Here is a 21,636-nt window from a genome sequence, read left to right as displayed (position 1 = left end):
CCTTCCTTCCTTCCTTCCTTCCTTCCTTCTTCTTCCTTTCTTTTCTCCCTCTCTTCCTTTCTTCTTTCCCTAACTTCCTCCTTCTTTCCTTCCTTTAGAGCCGGTAGGGTGAGGTAGGAAGGAGAAAAAAGTAAACATTTGATAATCTGAAAAAATAAACTTTTAAAAAGCAATATATGCTCTCTATACAAACAAAATATATTGCTCTCAAAGACAAGAAGCAATTTAAAGATTATAGATTTCCCAGAATATGATAAAATAAATAAACTGAATACAACTAGCATTTATATAATATCTTAAGGTTTGCAAAGCACTTTACAAATATTATCTCATTTTATCCTCAAAGTAACCCCCCCTCCCCCCCCGGAAGTAGGTGTTATTATTATTCCTCTTTTACATTTGAGAAAACTGAGGCAGGCAGAAGTTAATTGACTTGCTCAGAGTCACAGTTAGTAAGTATCTGAGGTGGTATCTGAACTCTAAGTATTCCTAACTCCAAGGTCAGTTCTATCCACTGTGTCCCCAGGTTCTCCTATATAATAATACAAGAAAACTGTGCAGAATTTATGAGTGCAGAAAACAAAGTCCCAATTGAAAGAAGCCACACATCTCCATTAGAAAAGGACCAGAATTCTGGTATTTTTTATCCTTCCTGTAACAGGAATAGGGAGAGGAGGGCAGTTAAATGTCAAGGCACCACAGGGCTTTCTTTTTTTCTAAAGAGACTAGAGATTACCTTAGAGGTAAGTCTCAGTTTACTAGATTCAGAAAGAAAGTTCCTTTGACATTCAACAAAAGTGACTAGGTTTCCTTATCTTGTTAGTGGAGTGATTAGAACCATTTCCTGGGTGCTGAAGTTTACATTGGGAACATGCCCTTTTTTAATTGACCTTTACCTAAACTGAACTTGTTTTGCAAGTTTCTAGCTTTTTTGTTCTTGCTGTTCCTGAGGTGATTAGCTAGGGGAAAAGGAAGCAAAGGCATTCTGGAGTTAGCTTTGTACTTCCCTACCTATTGGGTTTTTGACTGAAAGCCAAGAATTAGGCTTATGGTCATTTGATTTACCATTCTGTACTTTCAATAGATTTCATCTTAAAGAAAAAGAGCAATTTCTCTTATACATGCTGCTAAGACCTCAGAAGTAGATGATCAGACCAAAAACCTATTTTCTTGTGTGCCAATAGCTATCTTATAAGGGCTTATCTCAGCTGGGACCTGCAGCATCAATAGTTATAATGATCCAGGACTCTGTTGCTAGGAGACCTGAAAGACCTGCTTATATCTGAGGGGAAAAACTATGTTTAATGTAGCTGCTTCAGCTGAGATATTTTATGTTGCCATAATGGTGATGTTAAATCAAGGAGAGGGGCATGCTAAGATTTTGTGAACTAGTCTGATGACTCTCCAAAATGTACATGCAAATGTCATCTCTTATGATGAAATCTTGGTATTGATGTTTCCTCCCATAGCTATTTCTTGAGTTCTTAGTTCTGGTGTCCAACAATTCTAGTATCAAGTACCAGTGTTGCCCTGAAATTAGGAAGAGAGCCTGCCTCAGACACTCACTAGCTATGTGACTGTTCAAATCACTCAACCCTGTTCACCTCAGTTTCATCATCTGAAAAATGATCTGGAGAAGGAAATGGCAAACTACTTCACTAACCATGAGAAAACTCCAACTATCATCATGAAGAGTCACATTCCCTGTCTCTTTTCTTCCAGAGTAAGAGAGCTAAGTAACTGAAGTTACATATTACTATTATTACATATTACATAATATTCCTATTGACCCAGAGTCTCTGGAGTCTAATGGCGAGGAGAATGTTTTAGAGGGATTAATATCATGAGTGATCGAATCATTAGTGAATATTTTTGTGTTACAATGACTTTTACTTCTCCACACAACTTGTTATGAAGGCTACATGATGTAGTGGATAGAGTAACAGTCTCAGCTAGGAAAACATGAGTACAAGTCTTGCCTTGCAAGTTACTCCCAGTGAAAGAATCAAATAGTGGCCAACAAATGTGATGTAGATGAACTGAAGAATGAAGAGAACTCACCATGTCATTTAAATGTATATAATGCTATTCTGCAATTACAGTTATTCACATTTTTCTTGATGTGCCATGAATGAAAGATCAAAGAATGCATAAGTTAAGATGAAATATATAAAATCCTTTCTCATCTTGACAATCAAAGCCTTCTAGATCCCTGCCCCCACCTAGTATTCTTTATACATTTGCTGTCTCAGGCAAAAATGGTACTACCTATTTGGCCTTGATATCCCAGCATGTTGCTTGAAGTCTTTGCTTCCTCCTAAGCACAATTCAAATACTACTTCCTTCAAAGACTTTTCCTGATCCTATAACTGTAGTACTTTCTCCACTCTTGAAATTACTTTGCATTACTTTCTATGTATTTTGTGTTTCTTTATTTGTCACTATACAGTCTGTGTTCCACAAAGTAAGATTAAGGAAGGATTGATTGAGGACAGGAAGTCTCTTGCTTTGGTCATTGAATCCAACATTGCTTAGCTCAGTGCCCTGCATATAGTAGATATTAATGAATGCTTTTTTGAGTTGAATTAAATTGATTTGCAATGCTGAAGTTATCATTTTCTAACTGGGGGAAGTATTAGTTTTTAATATAATTTATATGTTTTCACCTTAAATCAGGAGATCCACATTATGCAACGTAACCTTCTTCTTTTCATCATGAAGACTTATTTGGTCTGGCCAAGGTTAATTTTATGCAGATTTATTGAATATTTAACTCACATTATACTCAAGTACAGAGGTCACCAAAATAGCAACAATTTTTCCCTCACCTTCTAAGGTATGTGTCAAATGGGACACAGATTAAGAAATGGTACTGATTACCAGGAAAGGTAATCCCACTGATCTACAAAATATTCTCCAATTCTTGAACAAAAATGCCTTTTTAAAGATTTTGATTTATGCAGCTAGTTCTCCAGCTTCTTCCAGGCTTCCAGTCCTCCTACTCTTTGTACTACAGTCACCTAAATAAATTATAAATACTCTAGATATTGCCAGCAGTAAGTTCATATTGAGCAAGGCCTCTCTAGGATACAGATCCTGCTGAATTTGAAAAAAAGCACAGATTCTGGTTTTAGCACATTAACTTGAATTGAAAACTATAATTGCTGCAAAATTGCCAGTGAAAATGATGTAAATTGTGTCCCCTTTAATCTTTGTGAGGGTCCTTTTTGGACCCTTTTTGGGAAAGGGGTTGGAAAGGAATATTTGGTGGATCTCTCAAACCCTCCCGGCCTCTGGGAGGAGCACACCCTTCCCAGATAAGTAATCTCATTCAATTGGAAATCTCATCCTGGGGCATAGTCAAAATCCTCTACTGAGTGGCTCAAACTGCTTTCTGGCTCCTGGCCAAAACTGACCAAATATAACCAAAGGTTTGTCAACCCATCTTTGCTAATTCCTATCAGGAGTTTGCCCACTAAGAAAGCTGTCTTCTTAGAATACTGTCTTAGTGTAAATAAATTCGCTTTTACCACAAACTTTAGGTTTGTGAATTCTTTCGCAAAGATTCTGCAATATTGACCAGAGGGGATCTCTTACCCTCAATTCTCACTCCTCAACAAAACTGCATATTGTGACAAAATCATTTGTGTGAAAGGAGGGAAAGTTTATCTTTGAATTTCTGTCTATCCCTTCAGAGAACTTGGTACTTCTGGTTTCATGCACCAAAGTGACTTTCATAAAAAATAGTCTTTTTTTTTTTTCTTTTTTTTTTTTTTTATTATATATATATATATATATATATTTTATAATATTATCCCTTGTATTCATTTTTCCAAATTACCCCCCCTCCCTCTATTCCTTCCCCCCGACGACAGGCAATACCATACATTTTACATGTGTTACAATATAGTCTAGGTACAATACATGTGTGCGAATATCATTTTCTTGTTGCACAATAAACATTAGAATCCGAAGGTACATGCAACCTGGGCAGACAGATATTAGTGCTAACAATTTTCATTCCCCTCCCAGTGTTTCTTCTCTGGGTGCAGCTACCCCTGTCCATCATTGATCAACTGGAAGTGAGTTGGATCTTCTTTATGTTGAAGATTTCCACTTCCATCAGAATACATCCTCATACAGTATTGTTGTTGAAGTGTACAGTGATCTTCTGGTTCTGCTCATTTAACTCAGCATCAGTTGATTTAAGTCTCTCCAGGCCTCTCTATATTCCTCCTGCTGGTCATTTCTTACCGAGCAATAATATTCCATAACCTTCATATACCACAATTTACCCAACCATTCTCCAACTGATGGACATCCATTCATCTTCCAGTTTCTAGCTACAACAAAAAGAGCTGCCACAAACATTTTGGCACATATATGTCTCTTTCCGCTCTTTAGTATTTCTTTGGGATATAATCCCAGTAGTAGCGCTGCTGGGTCAAAGGGTATGCACAGTTTGATAACTTTTTGGGCATAATTCCAGATTGTTCTCCAGAATGGCTGGATTCTTTCACAACTCCACCAGCAATGTATTAGTGTCCCAATTTCCCCACATCCCCTCCAACATTTGTCATTATTTGTTCCTGCCATTTTAGCCAATCTGACAGGTGTGTAGTGGTATCTCAGAGTGGTCTTAATTTGCATTTCTCTGATCAGTAGTGATTTGGAACACTCTTATAAAAAATAGTCTTTGACTGACTTGGTCAAGTGATCCTTCTAAGCTTCTGCAGCTGTTGTCTTCTCCATGAAGCCTTTAAGGATCCCAGGTGTTGGTGCTCTCTCACTTTTTGAATATTTTGCTTTGCTTCTCTGAGTTGTTTTCCCAACTAGAATGTAAACTCTTGAGACTAGGAATAATTTTATTGTTTTGCACCTAGCACAGTATTTTGTATATAGTAAACATTTAATAATTGTGTTCAATAAAATTTTATTACAATTTCATTACAGTATTAGAAGGTGTCTGTGTTGAATATATCATTAAGACATTCCAATACAATGGACAGCCAATTACCAGAAGTCAATCAACATAATGCTTATGTCTTCATAGTATTTCTATAGCCAGCAATTATCCTAGGAATATAAGAAAACTTCAGAAACTTAAGAACAGAGATGAAACATCTTCTCATGTTGGTTTTTCCATCTACCACTTTCAATTTGACCTTAATAGCACTGCCAAAATATCTTTATTATATGTAGATCTAGTAATATCACTTCTCTGCTTAAAAAAACTTTAGTGGTTTCTTATTATCTATGAAGAAATCCCCTAGTATTCAAGGTCCTCCACAATCTGTTGCTACTTTAAACTTATTTTTTTTTCCTGCTGATGGGTTCAGTAAGGTGCTAGGTGAGCCATAGGGAGAGGCAATTGACAGAAAGCTTTTGCTGAATTTAAGTGGAATTTAAGTGGGCCTCAGTTTCAAGTTAGGAGGAGCACTGACAGGATTATCCCACTCTCCTCGGTTGAATTCCTTGCATTCACAAAATTATAATTACCCCACAGTTACTGTATCTAATCAGAAGGCCAAGTTATGATGTCAGTCCCTTCCCTTCCAACTCTGAGGTAATTTTTCTCCTATAAGAGAACTACTAATCCTCCACTTCCTCCCTGGGTTTATTAGGAACTGCTCGACTTATGGCAGCAAGTTCTCTAGAAACTTTGCCAGCCTTATAGGTCTTTCTCCTTGTTATAGTTAATTCCTTTTAGAGTTAGACTGCCAGTAAATAGCACAATACCCCTTTCCCCAATTGCTTTTAGGATTAGCCTACTTAGTGACTAACTTCCTAATATTATATTACTTTTTGTTATGGCATCTTTCTCCCTTGTTAATGGCTAAAACACCTTTTAGGAAATCAGCACCATAATAAAATTCTTGACTCTTAATTTGAGATGGTCTAAGCCAACAAATTCTTTTGAGATATCTTGTGATGCTTGCCCGACACCCCAATATAATTTTGTAACTTAATCCCTGCTCTTCAACATGTGGCAGATTGTATGGGGAGAATCCTGAAATTGGAATATATTTTGTAGGGCTCAGTACTTCTTTATCCTTTTACCCCATCACTTTACTTCCCTACATCCTAATTTATGTTCATGCTATTCCTTTGGAACAATTCTTCCCTTTCTCTCTTCTCCTGTTAGATTTATAATAATTCTTTAAAGTCCAATTCAAATATTATTTGAAGTTTTGCCTGAATCCCTCCCAAATAGTAATTTTTCCTAAAGAGAATCTCCCACAGACTGAAATATGGTACTTTGTTTTGCAAGCCTCTAATGCAATTATCATGTATGTTATATAGTTATTTGTGCTCCTATTTTATCCTATTAAACTGAAAGCTCCATGATGGCCAAGACTGTCTCATGTAAATTTTATTTCTCTTTTAGCACTTAGCTCAGTGTTCTTCAAACAGTAGGTACTTAATAAATGTTTACTGAATGAAGGAAAAGTCGAATATTCAAAAACATGGGTACTTAGCTATCCAAGTATTCATTATTCCAATAACAATATTAAGTATTATTATAGATCAGGCCTAGAATTTTATTGATAAAAGAAATTTTCCTCCACCAATGGAGGTCACTTGTCATTACCTTAACTTATAAATTAAAGAATTGGCTGGCCAGAGAAGCAAGTGACTTGCAAGACAAGACTTGAACTCGTGTTTTCCTAACTGAGACTGTTACTCTATACACTGCATCATGTAGCTTCCATAACCAGTTGTGTAGAGAAGTAAAAGTCAATGTAATACAAAAATATTCACTAATGATTTGATCACTCATGATATTAATCCCTACTAAAACATTCCCTTCACCATTAGAATCTGAATTTATCCATCTCTGCTCATTCCTATTAATATCTTAGTCAGTTCCTTAATTATTAATTCTCAGTAGAATCTTCTAAAAGATAATTTTCTCATTATGAAAGCATTAAGAGAGATCTTTGAGACAATTAATGAAGTCCTTTAACATTTCTACAATAATGGCCTTTATAGTTCCGAATCAAAATCAAATATAGAATGAAGGATGTCCTATCATGCTACTAAACATTTTTGAAAGAAAATTGTGCCAAATGATTCATTCATTCTTTTCTCCCCTAAGAATCAATGACAAATTATCATTATAAGCTAAATTTTTATAAGACAAAATAAATTTATTTTCATAATTTTTTGTTTAACTTTTTAAATTGAATGCAAATGAAACTTTTTTTTTCATTCTTTATTATAAAATATTGATCCCTATTTTAAGTGGATTGATTTTTAAAGTGCCTTTTCCCAACCACTGGTACTTTCTTAGATTTTATCTTTAAATAACCTATATATAGCATATCCTGGATATATAAGCCTAATCATCAATAAAAAAAAAGTCATGCCTTCAAAAAAAAAAACAACTCTAAGAGGTGAGTAGGATATTCAATATAAAAGTAAAGATTCAGATATCAATAAAAGACTAAGCAATGAAATGAATGCAAAACTATTCAAAAATACATTACATTGTTAGTTCTACCTTCCCTTGTTTTTACTTCCCCAAACAAACTTTTCATTTACTTTGAATGTGAGAGAATTAAGCAATATGTATCAACTTGCTTAGTTGAGGAAGCATGTATCAATGAAGTATATAATGATTGGTTTATAATCAGTGTAGAGCATATAAACTAGGAGCCTCAGCTAGCTTCATTGAGAGGCAGAGAAGATAAAGGACTGGGAGTGGGAGCTTAAGCTCTTAGAACTAAGAGAGAGATTCATTTGATCTTTGGTCAGGTTCTCCTCCTGCATTTTCTCCACTGAACCCAAGACTCCAGAAGCCTCTAAGAAAGCTGCCCAGCCCCAAGAAAGAGATAATAAAGAATTTGGACTTAACATCTGGCTGTTCTTGTGATGATTACTGAACTGAAAAGAAGGCTGCCCCCAAAGACCCCAAGAAAACCAAACCAGAGAACATTACACTTACTCTTGGTTTGACTTCCCTGATGACATTTAGTGAGAGACAAAGTGAGCACCTTTGGACCTTTCCCTCTGAGTAGGGCATGTGGTCCAGGGGAAGCCTGTCTTCTTGTTTTGCTTTCCCTAGATATCCTTTTATTTTAGGTTAAGGAAATTTAATCTGATCTTATTAGTTTTGAAAAAGTAGGAGAATGATCATTAGTCCAGGAGTATATGACAAGATTTTCAAATAGCCAGCTCATCCATAACTCAGGTGAAAACTCATTTAGAAACAAAAATACATTGAAATATTAACTTGATAGAGCTAATGCTATTTTAAAACTGTATTAGGTTTAAGCTCACTGTCCCCACAGACCAAGATAATATAGGAGAGAGTATGCTCCCAATGGGGCAAATGTTCATACTTTTATTCTTGCTCTATCTTGGAAGTATATCTCTTTTTAAAAAGCTAATTGACATTAGGTGATTACTTTGAACTAGGGAACTAGTCAGCTATCTAACAGTAGAGAACACAATCAGTGGAGACTCAAGCCAATAACATTAGAAAACAGACACCCCAATCTACTAGGGTATTTCTAAAATCCTGAGGGAGAGATATAGCTAGCCCCACTTTGAGAGAAGGAAGCCAGAGAGCATACTTGCTTAATATATTTTGTATTTATTTGTCTGTGAACATATTGTCTCCCATGAGTAGAATGCAAAATTCTCTAGAGCAGAGAGTGTTTTCCTGTTTGTCACTATATCCTTGGTACCAAACATAGTGTCTACACAGAGTCATATATGATTGTTGAACCGAATCACTGAATGAATGGTTTTCCGAACTTGTATAAACTTTACCTGATCTATGTAAATAGATAAAAAGAGCAGCAAAAACAATCACACATTTATTGTGGCTTCAGTGGCTCCCTATTACCTCCAAGACGAAATACAAAATCTTGTTTGCTTTTCAAAGCCCTTTTAAACTTAGTACATTCCCACCTTTCTAGTCTTCTTAAACCCAATACACCTCTTCTCAACTGCTCTGAGACCCTCCTTGTAGTGCCACAAGCATATTTCCCAGTTCTGGGAATTTTCTTGGGCTTTCCTCCAGGCCTGGAAAGCTCTCCTTCCTCCCCTCTACCCCTTGGCTTCTCTTACTTCCTTTAAGTCCCTTTAACATCTTCTACAGGAAGCCTTTCCCAGTCCCTCTTAATTCTAGGACTTCCTCTCTGTTTACTATTTCCTATTTCTCTTGTACATAACTTGCTTGTTTCTTTCCAATGAAATGTGGGCTCCTCAATGGAAGAGTCTGTCTTTTGTCTTTATATCCCCAGCACTGAGTACTGAGCATGCATATAGTAAATATTAAATAAACGCCTATTGACTGCTTTAGAGTTTGTAAAACACTTTATATATTTGTGTATATGTGTGTATATATTTGTATGGATGTATATATGTACATATATACATATATGTTTTTATACATGTGAATATGTATGTATATGCATATGTAAGTATTTATATATGCCATTTTATTTGAGGTAGGTACCACATATATTATTTTCCTCCTTGCAGATGGGAAAATGGAGACTCAGATTTTGATGACCTATGATTATATAGCTAGGAACTCCTGCCTCTCTAAATAATCAACAAAATACTTTGAGTTCCTACAATGTGCCCAGCATTTTAAGAAGAATCAATAAATCAAAGGAAATAAACCTTTCCCACTAACTAATGATTATTACTCCACTGTGTGATGCTTCTGATACTAAAGATGCCTACCATTAAATCAAAACAAATCTGTGCATCTGAAGAGGAGAATATGTTTGACCATTTATCTGTTGTTTAAAGGACTCCTCACTGGGTTTCTTACTCCATATCTTTGGAATAAATTTGTACATTAACAAAAAGCACCAAATATTCAACTCTGATTAAGCTTCTAAGAATAATTGTGCTAAGAAAATCAGAGTTATTTTAGATTCCATGATGATCTTTCGTCAGCCAAGTGCAACTACCTTTCCACTCCTCTTTAGAGGAGATACAAAGAAACCTTTCAATCTGATGGCAGCCCCTAATTGCAGCACCTACTTCAGGAGCAGAAGTTCATCAAGAAATTAAAATCATATTTAAAGTATAACTCTTTCTCTCCAGGACCTCCATTTACTTCCATATCTTTGGAGCTAAGATGGCAAGATACCACAATTGATTTGTCTTCTCAGTACCATAACAGAATAATCACTTTTTAAAAATACAGGTTACGAATGCTTGTTATTTTTGTTATTTATTAGTTGTTTATTAGATGTGATGCTTCCCAGTGCTTATTAAAGAAACATTCCCAGATGTGGTTAGATGGAGGGGAATCTCCCTAGTTTTGATTACAATAAAGGTGGGACAGGGAATGCTATCCTTGTGTACCACAGATCACTAGGATTGCCTTCCTGTGTTGTATACAGATGATGATATCTCTTAGTTCATCTGTTTTCCTGTTTGTCACTATATCCTTGGTACCTAACATAGTGTCTACACAGAGTCATATATAATTGTTGAACTGTATCATTGAATGAGTGAATGAATGAATGAACGGTTTTCCCCACTTTATATGCTTTAAAGTTTCCAAAGATTTTCCTTACAACAGCCCTATAAGGTCAAAAATCACAAGTATTATTCCTCTTCCAGCTAAGGAAACTGAAGGTCAAAGTGACCGTGGACTTGGCTAAGTTCAATGTGGGCAGCAAGATTCGTATACCATTTCAGCAGATGGGCTAAACCAGTTTGAGAGTAACCAAAGAGTACCAAACTCTATGGTGAGATAGGGAGATGTGTACCCCAAGCATATAAAGACTTCCCAAGGTGGAATGGGTGGATGAAAACATGGCCATTCCAATGGCCATGAAGACAGATGAAGCAGGTATTATGGAGTGCTTAGACCTTGGTTTGACATCAGAGACACCAAGATCATCCACTGCATCTCAAGTCATTACCAGTCATCTTGTCTCTGTCCCGCCACTGGATAGTGATGATTGTGGAAGAGAGAGAGAGGCCGACAACTTCATGTAACTCTGCCTCCTTAAATCGAATTTACATTGGAATTAAAAAAAAAAAGGAGTATGTGTTCAATTTTAAACATCAGAATTTAAGGACATTAATAAACTGGACAATATCCAGAGAAGATCAATAAGAATGTCACAGGATTTTGAGATATGGTTAAAGGAAATAGTATTTTTTTTTAAAGAGAAAAGAAATCTAAGGGAGACCCAATGATTGTCTTCAAATCTATGAAAGTCTAGAAGGCCAAGCCAACAAGAATTTTTAAAGTGTTTACTATGTCCCAGTTACTGTGCTAAGTGTCAGGGATACATAGAAAGACACAGTCTATATATAAGGAGTTCACAGTACAATGTAAGAGATAACATACAAACAATCATGTTTATGAAAAATATATAAGGGGAGTGGGAGGTGATCTCACTTACTGGTCAAAAGTGCAATAATAACTTGCCTCAAGAGGTGGTGGGTTCTTTCTCCTTGGAAGTCTTCCGTAGAACCTGAATTACCACTTGTTAGGCATTAGCAGTGAGGGAAATTAGGAAAGGCTTCTTGCAGAAAGAAGGTGGGTGTTTATCTAGTACTTGAAGAAATCCAGGAGGCAGAAGTGAGGAGGGAAAGAATTCCAGGTGTGGAGGAGAGTCATTGAAAATTCAGTCAGATATTAGAATGTTTTCTATGAGAAATAGAAAGGAAGAAGGTATTATTGGAATAAAGAAGGGAATTAGGAGTAAAAAGACTGAAAAGATAGAAAGAAGGGCTAGATTGTAAAGATCTTTAAAGGGCAATCAGAGAATTTTCTGTTTGGTTTTGGAGGTAATATGGAACTCAATAAACTGGAGTTTATTAAATAATGAGAGAAAGGCATGGTAGAAATGAGCTTTAGGAAGATTGCTGATAGCTGAGTGAAGGTTGGACTGGAGTGGGGAAAAGACTACATCAGCGAGATCATCAAGCAAACTATTTCAATAATCCAAGAATAAGGGAAGGCCTGAATCAGGGTGGTAGCCTTGTCAGAGTACAAGGAAACACAAGGAAGAATGAATACTAGAAATATTGCAAACATAGAGTCAAAAAAATCTAGCTGTGAATTGAATTTGGGGAATGAGAGGAATTGAAGAGTTGAGGCTGATACTTAGATTATGAGCTTGGGTTCCTGGAAGGTTGGTGATCACCTTAATAGTAATAGAGAGGTTGGGAAAGAGTTTGTGGGGAGAGATAATGAGTTCAGCCTTGGACATGTTAGGGTTAAGATGTCTATGGGACATACACTTGGAGATTTCCTCTTAAGCAGAAATTAGGTTGTTCATTTGATTATAGAAGATGAAACCAGAAGCAACTAGCCAAAGTTGAAAATCATGGAGAAAAACTTTTGACAACTGGTTAAAAGAGAAACAATTAGTTTCAAAAAATGGTGAATTCTCTTTCATTGGAGGAGCAGAATAATCTTAATGAGTATATTATACTGGTCAGGTATATTATAATGGAAATTATTTTGGGGTATGGATTAGACTAGGTGACTTCACTCAAATTTTGCAATGTTTTGATTCTGTAAGTATAGGATAGTAGTACAAGATAAAATTGTAAAGGTAGCTGTGCCCAAATTGTGGAGGATCTTGAATGCCAGAGTTCAATAAATTTTATTACTATCTTGCTTTAGCAAATGTTATTTTGTGAGTTTATATGGACAAAGATTTCAGCAACTTAGTTATAATCTTACTTAATCATAAATTGGTAAGTTCTGTAATTGCCTACATTCCTGCTCTATTGACTCTTGGATTTTGGCCTTCCAAAGAAATCCAGGCTCTTACCCCAAATCAGACTTGCCTGAATTCTGATCCAAAATTTTCCCTCTTTGACCCAGCAGTCCTAAAGGGGCCTGATCACTGTCATACGTCAGTCCACTGTGAGGATAATCATCATAATAATAACACGATCATAATAATATTGTACAATACTGTCTGTCTTCACTAAACAATAGCCCACAGCTGAAAGTTTAGAGCCATTTACTAACTGTAAGCTCTCAGCAAGTAGATCACAAGATCATAGAGCTTACAGAGAAGACCTCTGAGCAACAGGCTGCTCTCCTGAACCTACCTGTGGGAGCAAACTCCCCGTTCAGGCAGCTATTAGAGTCAACTGTACTAGTCCTTGAGAGCACATTGACTCCCTCTGACTATTTCATCTAACAGGTAAAAGACATGCCAGAGTTCCAAGCCAAATGAAAGGTAGTAATGAATCTCAATTACTGGGGATGCACACAACTATAAGATCACATATTTACCTTCACAACCTAATTAGAAGTCATTTTAACTCAACCTCCTTATTTTACAGATATTAATAATAATAATTTTTATATAAAGCCTACTATATACCAGGTACTGAACTCACTGCTTTATAAATATTATCTCATCTGATCCTCACAAAAACCTTGGGAGGTAGGACCTATTATTACACTCATTTTACAAATGGGAAAACTGAGGCAAGCACTGATTAAGTGACTTGTCCATGGTCACATAACTAGTTAAATGTCTGAGGCCACATTTGAATTCAGGTCTTCCTGAATGAACTCAGGGCTTCCTGAGTACATGCTTAGCACTCTTATGTACTGTTCTATCTACTTGGCTAAAGGCACACTTATAGCCTGGACCAAAATGTCCTTCCTGGTATCATGTCTGTAAGGGGGAAGGGCAACCCACTGAACCACACTTGGGACTTTTCCCATGAAATTGTTTCACAATTTCCCACGAATTCAAATGAAATATTTTCACATGAAGGGACTTTCCCCCCCATTTCTAAGCAGAGCCAAGTTTGCTAACTAGCAGATTCATTAACAAGTCAAAGAACTATAACAGAATAAGGTAGCTTCTTCTGGACCTAAGTCAGGACATGGTATATAATATTTCTGTTTTGATAGATCAACTTTTGGAGGGCTTAGCAGGTCCCATCCCCTCAAAATAACCCGTCTAAATGGACATGGCCAAGCTATTGTCAGTTACCTGGCAATGTGTCTGCATTGAAACCTACCTTTGGTGAAGATCCAAAGTGTGGCAAATTCTCTAGTTCTTTCCTTTTAAATGAGACAATATTCATAACACACTTAGTATAGTACAAGGCACATAGGAAGCACGTGATATTTATGCCCTTCATCCTTCCTAAGAGTCCCAAGAACCAGTTCTGTGGAGTTGGAGGAGGATCCACATGTTTAAATGAGGGGTAAAGGGTCCAGCCCAGCAACTCTTCCCAATGTAGAGACAAATGAAGGTTTATGTATTCTGTCTGCTTTTCCCATAAATGTAGTAGACAATTTCCTTTTTTTTTTTTTCCCCCTAAAAGTAGTTGTCATATATCAACTCTATCTAACTTGACTTAAATTGGTCCAGGTTAAAATGTGCAGTATAAAATTCATTAACATATTTTTTGCCAAGATATCAGTGAGTAGACATTTCTTCCCATGATTAATACATCAATATTGTCTTGTAACCTAATTTAGAATGCTGTGTTGAATTGAGATGTTCTATAAAGGTTTAAAGAAAATTCAAGGTGTTAGCATGCACAGCCTTGTGACAAAAGTCTTAAAGGAAAACATAAGAATAAAAGTTGTATTTGGTAGATACTTTGTACAGGTTGGCATTGTTCATCTATCCCATTCCAAATTTATATTAATTGCCAAGAATTTCTAGATCATAACTCAATAAGCCCCAAGGGCAGGATGTTGAGTAAAACAAACCACCTTTTCGAAATGGAGAGTTTCTCAAAGAATTGAGCAACTGGGAAAAAGAATAAATATAAAGAAGAAAAACACTAAGATCACATTTCCCCCAAAATGCTGATCTTGTGCAATTATTTAGTAATAAACCATTTCTAAATAAACCTCTTGTTTTCAAATATTCATGCTAAATAAAATTAAATCCCAGAATTGGTTTGAATACTTTAGTGTTAAAGAGATTTTGCCAATTTTTGAAACCCAGCTAAGGATTCTCTAAAATAACAAATGAGGTTTTAAAGTTTAAAATGGCACTTTCTAGGTCAAGTGTTTTTGAATTTACATAGTTCAGTTGTGTTTTTATGGAGGAAAAAAAAAGAAAGGCAAAAAACGGCTCTATAAGGTTTCCATGGAGCTTATACTAGTGAATGATATTGTCTGCCACACACAATGATGAAAAATAACACAATCCTCAACATTTACACTTATGATCCTAAAACATAGGGATAGGAGAAAATATATTCTAGTTGCTAGGACACCAGTGTTGGGGTGAGGAACCCCAAGATATAAGTGCTGCCTCTGATACATAGCATTGGATGACCATAAGCTAATGATCAGTGCTGATGGCAACTAGTTGCAGAAAAAATGTTGATTTATGTGGATGAACAAAATTTCCATTCAGGGAATTCCCAATGTAATGAAATTACGAGTCTGGACCAACCCTTCCCATGAGAGAGAAAAAGATTGTTACTAACATCAACTACTCAGTGAATGATATTTTAAAGAGTTAATTTTAACTGGAAAGATTTACATTAACTGATAAAAAGTGAAGTAAGCAGAACCAGGAGAATATTGTACATAGTAACAGCAATGTTGTATGATGATGACTGTGAATGACTTAGCTCTTCTCAACAATACAATGATCCAAGACAATTCCAAAGGATCGATGATGAAAAATGTTATTCACTTCCAGAGAAAGAACTGATAGAGTCTTGATGCAGATTTGAGCATGCTATTTTTCATATTTTTAAATTTTTCTTGTGGTGGGGTTTTTTGTTTTTCTTTTTTTCCATTACATGACTAAGGTGAAAATGTTTTGCAAGGTTATACATGTAGAGCCTATAAGCAAATTACTTATTGTCTCAGGAAGAAGGGAGGAAAGGAAAAGAAGAAGAAAATTTAGAACTTAAAATATTAAAAATGTTTTTAAAAATTACTTTTACATGAAATTAGGAAGAAGTAAAATGTTATTCTAAATAAAAAAAACTTAATTTTAGAAGTATGGTTTATTTATGTAAAATGTAACTAAGCTGTGTTTTTTCCTCACATCTGTCAATTAAATGTCAGATTGAGAATTCTTATATTGGGGACAAGGGATAATGAGTGATGAAATTTTCCCAATAGTGTAGAACCTTGCATAATTCCATGTGTGTTGGTTTTATTTACTGATTACCATGGGAGAAATTTTTGCATTTAATAACTCCACTAGGAATTCTCTGGATGCAGCTGGTGGCAGAGTGCATATAGTGCTGTGTCTGCAGTCAGAAATATTTGAATTCAAATCCACACTCAGACATTTACTAGGTATGTGACTATGGACAAACCACTCAATCTTGGCTTGCCTCAGTTTCCTTATCTATAAAATGAGGATAATAATAGCAACTACCTCCCAAAGACCAAATGAGATAATTTATGTAACAGTGCCTGGTACACAGTAGATACCATATAAATGTTAGCAATTATTATTATTATTGTATCATAGAAGGATTATTATGACAAAGATAATGATGGTTGAATCAGAGAGATTGAATAGAAGTAGATAAACTTATTTAGAGGTTACAACCATAAATGAGGTAAAATTTATAAACTGCTTAACAGAATGTCTGGCACAGGGTAGGTGCTTAATAAATGTTTGTTTTTTTCCTTTAGCGTCACTCATCTTCTCTGAACAGCATGTATTTCTTCTGTAGCTCCTCTAAAGGTAAATGATCCTTTTCTTACTGTTAGGGGAAATTGTCTGTATTTATACTGTAAATGAAAAATATTTTTCTACCATGCCACTGGATCCTAGAATGGATGACATCCCTGGAAACAAGGAGGATGATGAAGAAGGTGGGTAGCTGAGAGTTGTAAGGAGTGTTATAAAACAATAACCTTAGGATTAGGGATACCGGTATGAATGTTATGGAATATTATTGTTCTGTAAGAAATGACCAGCAGGAGGAATACAGAGAGGCTTGGAGAGACTTACATCAACTGATGCTGAGTGAAATGAACAGAACCAGAAGATCACTGTACACTTCAACAATGATACTGTATGAAAATGTATTCTGATGGAAGTGAATATCTTTGAAAAAGAGAAGATCTAATTCAGTTCCAATTGATCAGTGATGGACAGAATCAGCTACACCCAGAGAAGGAACACTGGGAAATGAATGTGGACTATTTGCATTTTTGTTTTTCTTCCCAGATTATTTTTACCTTCTGTATCTAATTCTTCTTGTGCAACAAGAGAACTGTACAGAGCTTCACACATATATTGTATCTAGGATATACTATAACATGTTTAACATGTATAAGACTATCTGACATCTAGGGGAGTGGGTGAAGGGAAGGAGGGGAAAATTCGGAACAGAAGTGAGTGCAAGGGATAATGTTGTAAAAAATTACCCATGCATATGTACTGTCAAAAAAAGTTATCATTATAAAATTAATTTTAAAAAATAAAGTATAAAAAAAAGGATTAGGGATACCAGGCATCATTTATTGAATCCAAAATTAGCCTATCATCTTAGCTCTGCACATAAGCTGGAATCCAGGTGCATCTATATCTCCAGTCAAACATAGGAACTTAGCAAGAAGTTACAGAATCTGCATGGAAAGGGCCTGAAAAAAGTGTTAACAAGATTGCACATATACAACCTATATCAGATTGCTTAATGTCTCAGGGAGGGGAAGGGGAAGAAGGGAGATAGATATAGAATTTAGAACTCAAAAACTTAAAAAAATTGTTTCAACATATGTGTCTGTATATACACATACACACATGTCTATATGATGGGGGGAAAATAAAATATTACCAAAAATAAAAAGAACCTTCAAAGATCCTTGAGTTCAACCCAATGAATAATCCTCACAATAGCATTTCCAATAAATAGGCATTCAGATTTCCCTTTTCACTTTTAAATTGCTCTTGTTTTTTCCTTATATCAAGCTAAGAATCTACCTATTTGCAACCTTCTATCATTTTTTTTATGGTATCCTTCTTCCACAAGTCAGAGAAGCTTACAAATAGTTGAAGACACTACCATTCTTCTCCAGGCTAAACAAGTTCAATTTGTTTAATTATTTTTCATAAGGCATGGTCTTGTGGTCCCTCGTTATGAAAGCATCATACTTTCATGGAAATCAATGGATCACTATTTCTGTCTACAGGTTAGTACTGACTCATGCTAAGCTGGCAGTCTGCCAAAACCCCTAGATCTTTTTTTTTTTTTTTTTCTTCAGAGGAACTGCTATCTAGCTATTTTTATCTCACGTTATACTCAGGATTTTTTTTTAACCCAGCTTTAAGACTTTTAAAATCTAAGTGTAAGGTTAAGTCTATTAATTTTTTTTTCTCATTCAGATTCTCACCACTATTCTAGCTTGTTTATGTAGCAAGTGGGTAAACTGATTTTTGTCCCATATTCAACTTCTATCACTCCCATTCTTATGCTATTGTGCTTGCGCTATTCAATTTGGTCTTGAACCTAGCCAGGGACTGACTACCACTAGCAGGTTACTCTGCAGATTGAGCTGCATTCTTTACAAAAGCAAGTTGAACTGGGCTAACAAATGGCAGTTTTTGAAAGAACCACCTGGATGTCACAATGGTCTCTAGGAGAATAATAGAAATTGGGCTTTACTAAAAGGGTAACTAGTTGACACAGTGGATAGAACACTGGACCTGGAGTCAGGAAGGTCTGAGTTCAAATCCAGCCTCAGACACTTACCAACTGTATGACTCTGGATAAATCACTAACCCTGTCTGCCTCAGTTTCTTCATCTGGAGAGCTGGAACAAAACACTTCAGTATCTTTGCAAAGAAAATCCAAAATGGAGGCACTAAGAGTTGAACACAACTAAAATAACTGAACAATAGCAATAATCTTGGGAACCCCATTCAACTATGTGGTGACCTTGAATTATGACTGATTTAAAACTGACTGCCTTTTCTGCCACAGGCAACATGCCCCCAGTGTGATGATTCAGGATTTCTCAGCTGAGGACTATCTGAAAGAGACATTATAAGCTCAGATATCAGAAGAGATCTTTGGTCATACTACATGAGCAGTTTTCTTTGTTAAGCAGCTAGGTGACCCAGTGGATAGAAAACACTGTTTCAGAGTCAGGAATAATGGAGGTCAAATTTGTTCTCAAATACTTATTATCTGTGTGACTGCAGGCAAGTCAACTCTGACTCAGTTTCCTCAATTTTATAAGGGGGATAATAATAGCATCAACCTCTCAAAATTATTATGAGGATCAAATGAGATAATATTTGTAAAGTACACAGCAGTGTCTAGTTTACACATAGTAGTAAACTGAAATGAATGTTATTTTGTTGTTTTTATTATTCCATGACCAAATGGGCAATATGCTTGATTTACTGTGAGCCGTATATTTAGGATCATTATTTATAGGGTTATTCAGATTATTCATTCAGAACTCGACAAGACCTCAAAGACTATTTATTTTAACTCCTTGATTTTATAATCAAAGAAACTGGGGTCCAGGGAGTTTAGTAATTTTCTCATTTTCACACAAATCTGAAAAAAAAATTGGTTCTTTAATAAATGCTTTTGGTATTTAAAGTGTGATTGCTTATTATTTCTAAATCAGTTAACAAATTAAAACCACTGTTGAGACCTTTTTGGATTCTGGGATCCAATGCATTAACTGTCTTTCTCAGATCTGTGTTAACTATACATCTGCTAAAAAAAAAAAAAATCTATATCTTCATCTAAGACATTGATAAAATTAAATAGATGATTTGGTCTTTGAAATAAGAAAAAAAGGTTTTCAATATGCAGACATTGAAGAAATGAATATTTTAAATATTTATATATGATACAGTACTTTGCTTAGTGCCTGGTACTTAAATGCTAATTGATTGACTGATTTGAAGGTATAGCTAAAAATCTACCCCATACACCATTTTGGTTGTAGTCCCTCTAATCCAGGAGTTCTTTACAAGGTTGGAGGCAAGTGAGGGGAAGGGGAAAAGAGAGCAGATAGTTATTTTTTAAAAAGTATTTTGGTACCTATATTTCAAAAGTATTTGTTTCTGTTGTAATCCCATATACTTTATACATTTAAAAACACAGTTCTGAAGGGGAGGGAAGGAGGAAGCATTTATATGATGTTGCTCTGTTCCAGGCACTCTGAAAAGGGTTTTACAAATATTATGTATTTTATAATTCACCAGATTGCCAAAGGAGTCTGTGACACACAAAAGAGAAGCCTTGCCAGCTGAATTAAAATAAGTGATATTGAAGGATATCAGGTAATCATAAACATCTTGGATTAAACTTTATACATTATTTTCTCTTTATTGATTGATCAATTAAAAGAAAATCTAAAAAAAAAGAAATGCTTTTTTTGAGATTTTGAGATTAATGTGTTTGCCAAATGAATCAATTCTCCTTTTTCTGCTTACTTTGGCAGATTCAATAGTGGAAGTAGCCCAAATGTAGCAGGCTTTTAAGAATTTAAGAACTATGAGTAATTTAAACAATACTTAAGTCTGGCTTTAAGTATTTGAACTTCTGAGCATTTAGATGGCTCTTAAATTGATTTTTTTGCACACAGAAAAGAGAGAGGAAGAACAGACTCTCATCATGATACAGAGGGGCCAGCACAATCTGGTACAGCTGGGCCTATTGGAAGAGAAAGCTAGAAGCAATACGAGGGGATATTCTGTTGTTCCCATAGCAACAGCTAGAGTGGTCCCTGGATACAGTCTGGCCATAGCAGCTGTGGGATGGAAGGCATAACCAAGTTGTTTTTCTGACAGCTGTGTAGGATGGTACCCTAGACAGTGAATAGAGGAGGAAGCTAGAATTATTTTATGTTCTTCATGCCTCAGAGAATATAGCAAATCATCTGTACAAAGAAAAAAGTAGGAAAACTAAGTCCATTCTTAACTTTAGATGTTATATTAGTGATTTGCTTGACCCTGCCAGGATATACTATTTTAAAGTTTAAATTTTAAATTTTAAAGTTTAAATGCCACTGATGATTTGACTAGCACAAAAGTAGAAAATTAATTAATTGTGGAAAGTTTGATAAAAAAGCAATAATACCTCTGCTTAAGGAGCCTCTGCAGCAATCAATCAACAACTGATCTATTAACTTTGGTAAGTACCTACTATGTGACAATCACTATTCTAAGCAGTGGAGGTTTGATTTAGCAAATGATAGCAAAACCCATCAGCTGATTTCAAAGCAGCTTTGTAAAGAACAAATAGGAGCTTCTGGATTGCCACCCATCAACTTGAAATTGAGCCACAATGAGAAAGGGAAATAAAATGGCAAGAAGAATTTTAGAAATAGTGAATTCCAGATAGGCTACAATCCTCAGAGCATAAGTTGTATGAAAAGTATTACTTTTTCCTCTGGTGACATGGAAATTTGTGTGCAGGAAACTGTACCTTTTGTCATGACAGGAATTTCCTCTATTTTCCTATTCTCTTTTAGTTAAAAGCCTTGCTAATTGATGTCTTTAAGACAATTGATGGAGAATGTATTGGATAGGGGCCTGAGTTGTATCTGAATAATTATGATTACCAAAATTACTACAAATTGGATCTGTTGTAACAAGGGACACCAGAATCTCGTGGGATGAATATTACATGGAAATCCATCCACTATGGAGAATCTGAAAGTATCTATAATAATGTAATGTTTTTTAGTTGAAAGTCTTC

General features: G+C 35.5%; 1 protein-coding gene and 1 long non-coding RNA gene across 5 annotated transcripts in view; one reads left to right on the top strand and one right to left on the bottom strand.

Moving 5' to 3' along the window:
- STARD13 (StAR related lipid transfer domain containing 13) overlaps positions 1 to 21,636 on the bottom strand; it is a 683,440-nt gene that overhangs the window by 591,508 nt on the left and 70,296 nt on the right.
- LOC141563005 (uncharacterized) overlaps positions 1 to 21,636 on the top strand; it is a 116,823-nt gene that overhangs the window by 90,167 nt on the left and 5,020 nt on the right. For 2 of the 4 annotated variants that reach the window (XR_012488300.1, XR_012488299.1), the window contains 2 exons: positions 16,598 to 16,649; positions 20,139 to 20,216. This is a non-coding gene — a long non-coding RNA (uncharacterized LOC141563005). The other 2 variants (XR_012488302.1, XR_012488301.1) reach the window with 2 other exon arrangements.

The sequence above is a fragment of the Sminthopsis crassicaudata genome, chromosome 3 (assembly GCF_048593235.1).
Source record: "Sminthopsis crassicaudata isolate SCR6 chromosome 3, ASM4859323v1, whole genome shotgun sequence".
Taxonomy (NCBI): domain Eukaryota; kingdom Metazoa; phylum Chordata; class Mammalia; order Dasyuromorphia; family Dasyuridae; genus Sminthopsis; species Sminthopsis crassicaudata.
The sequence above is the reverse complement of the archived record's forward strand: the minus strand, read 5'-3'. Positions and strand labels throughout refer to the sequence as shown.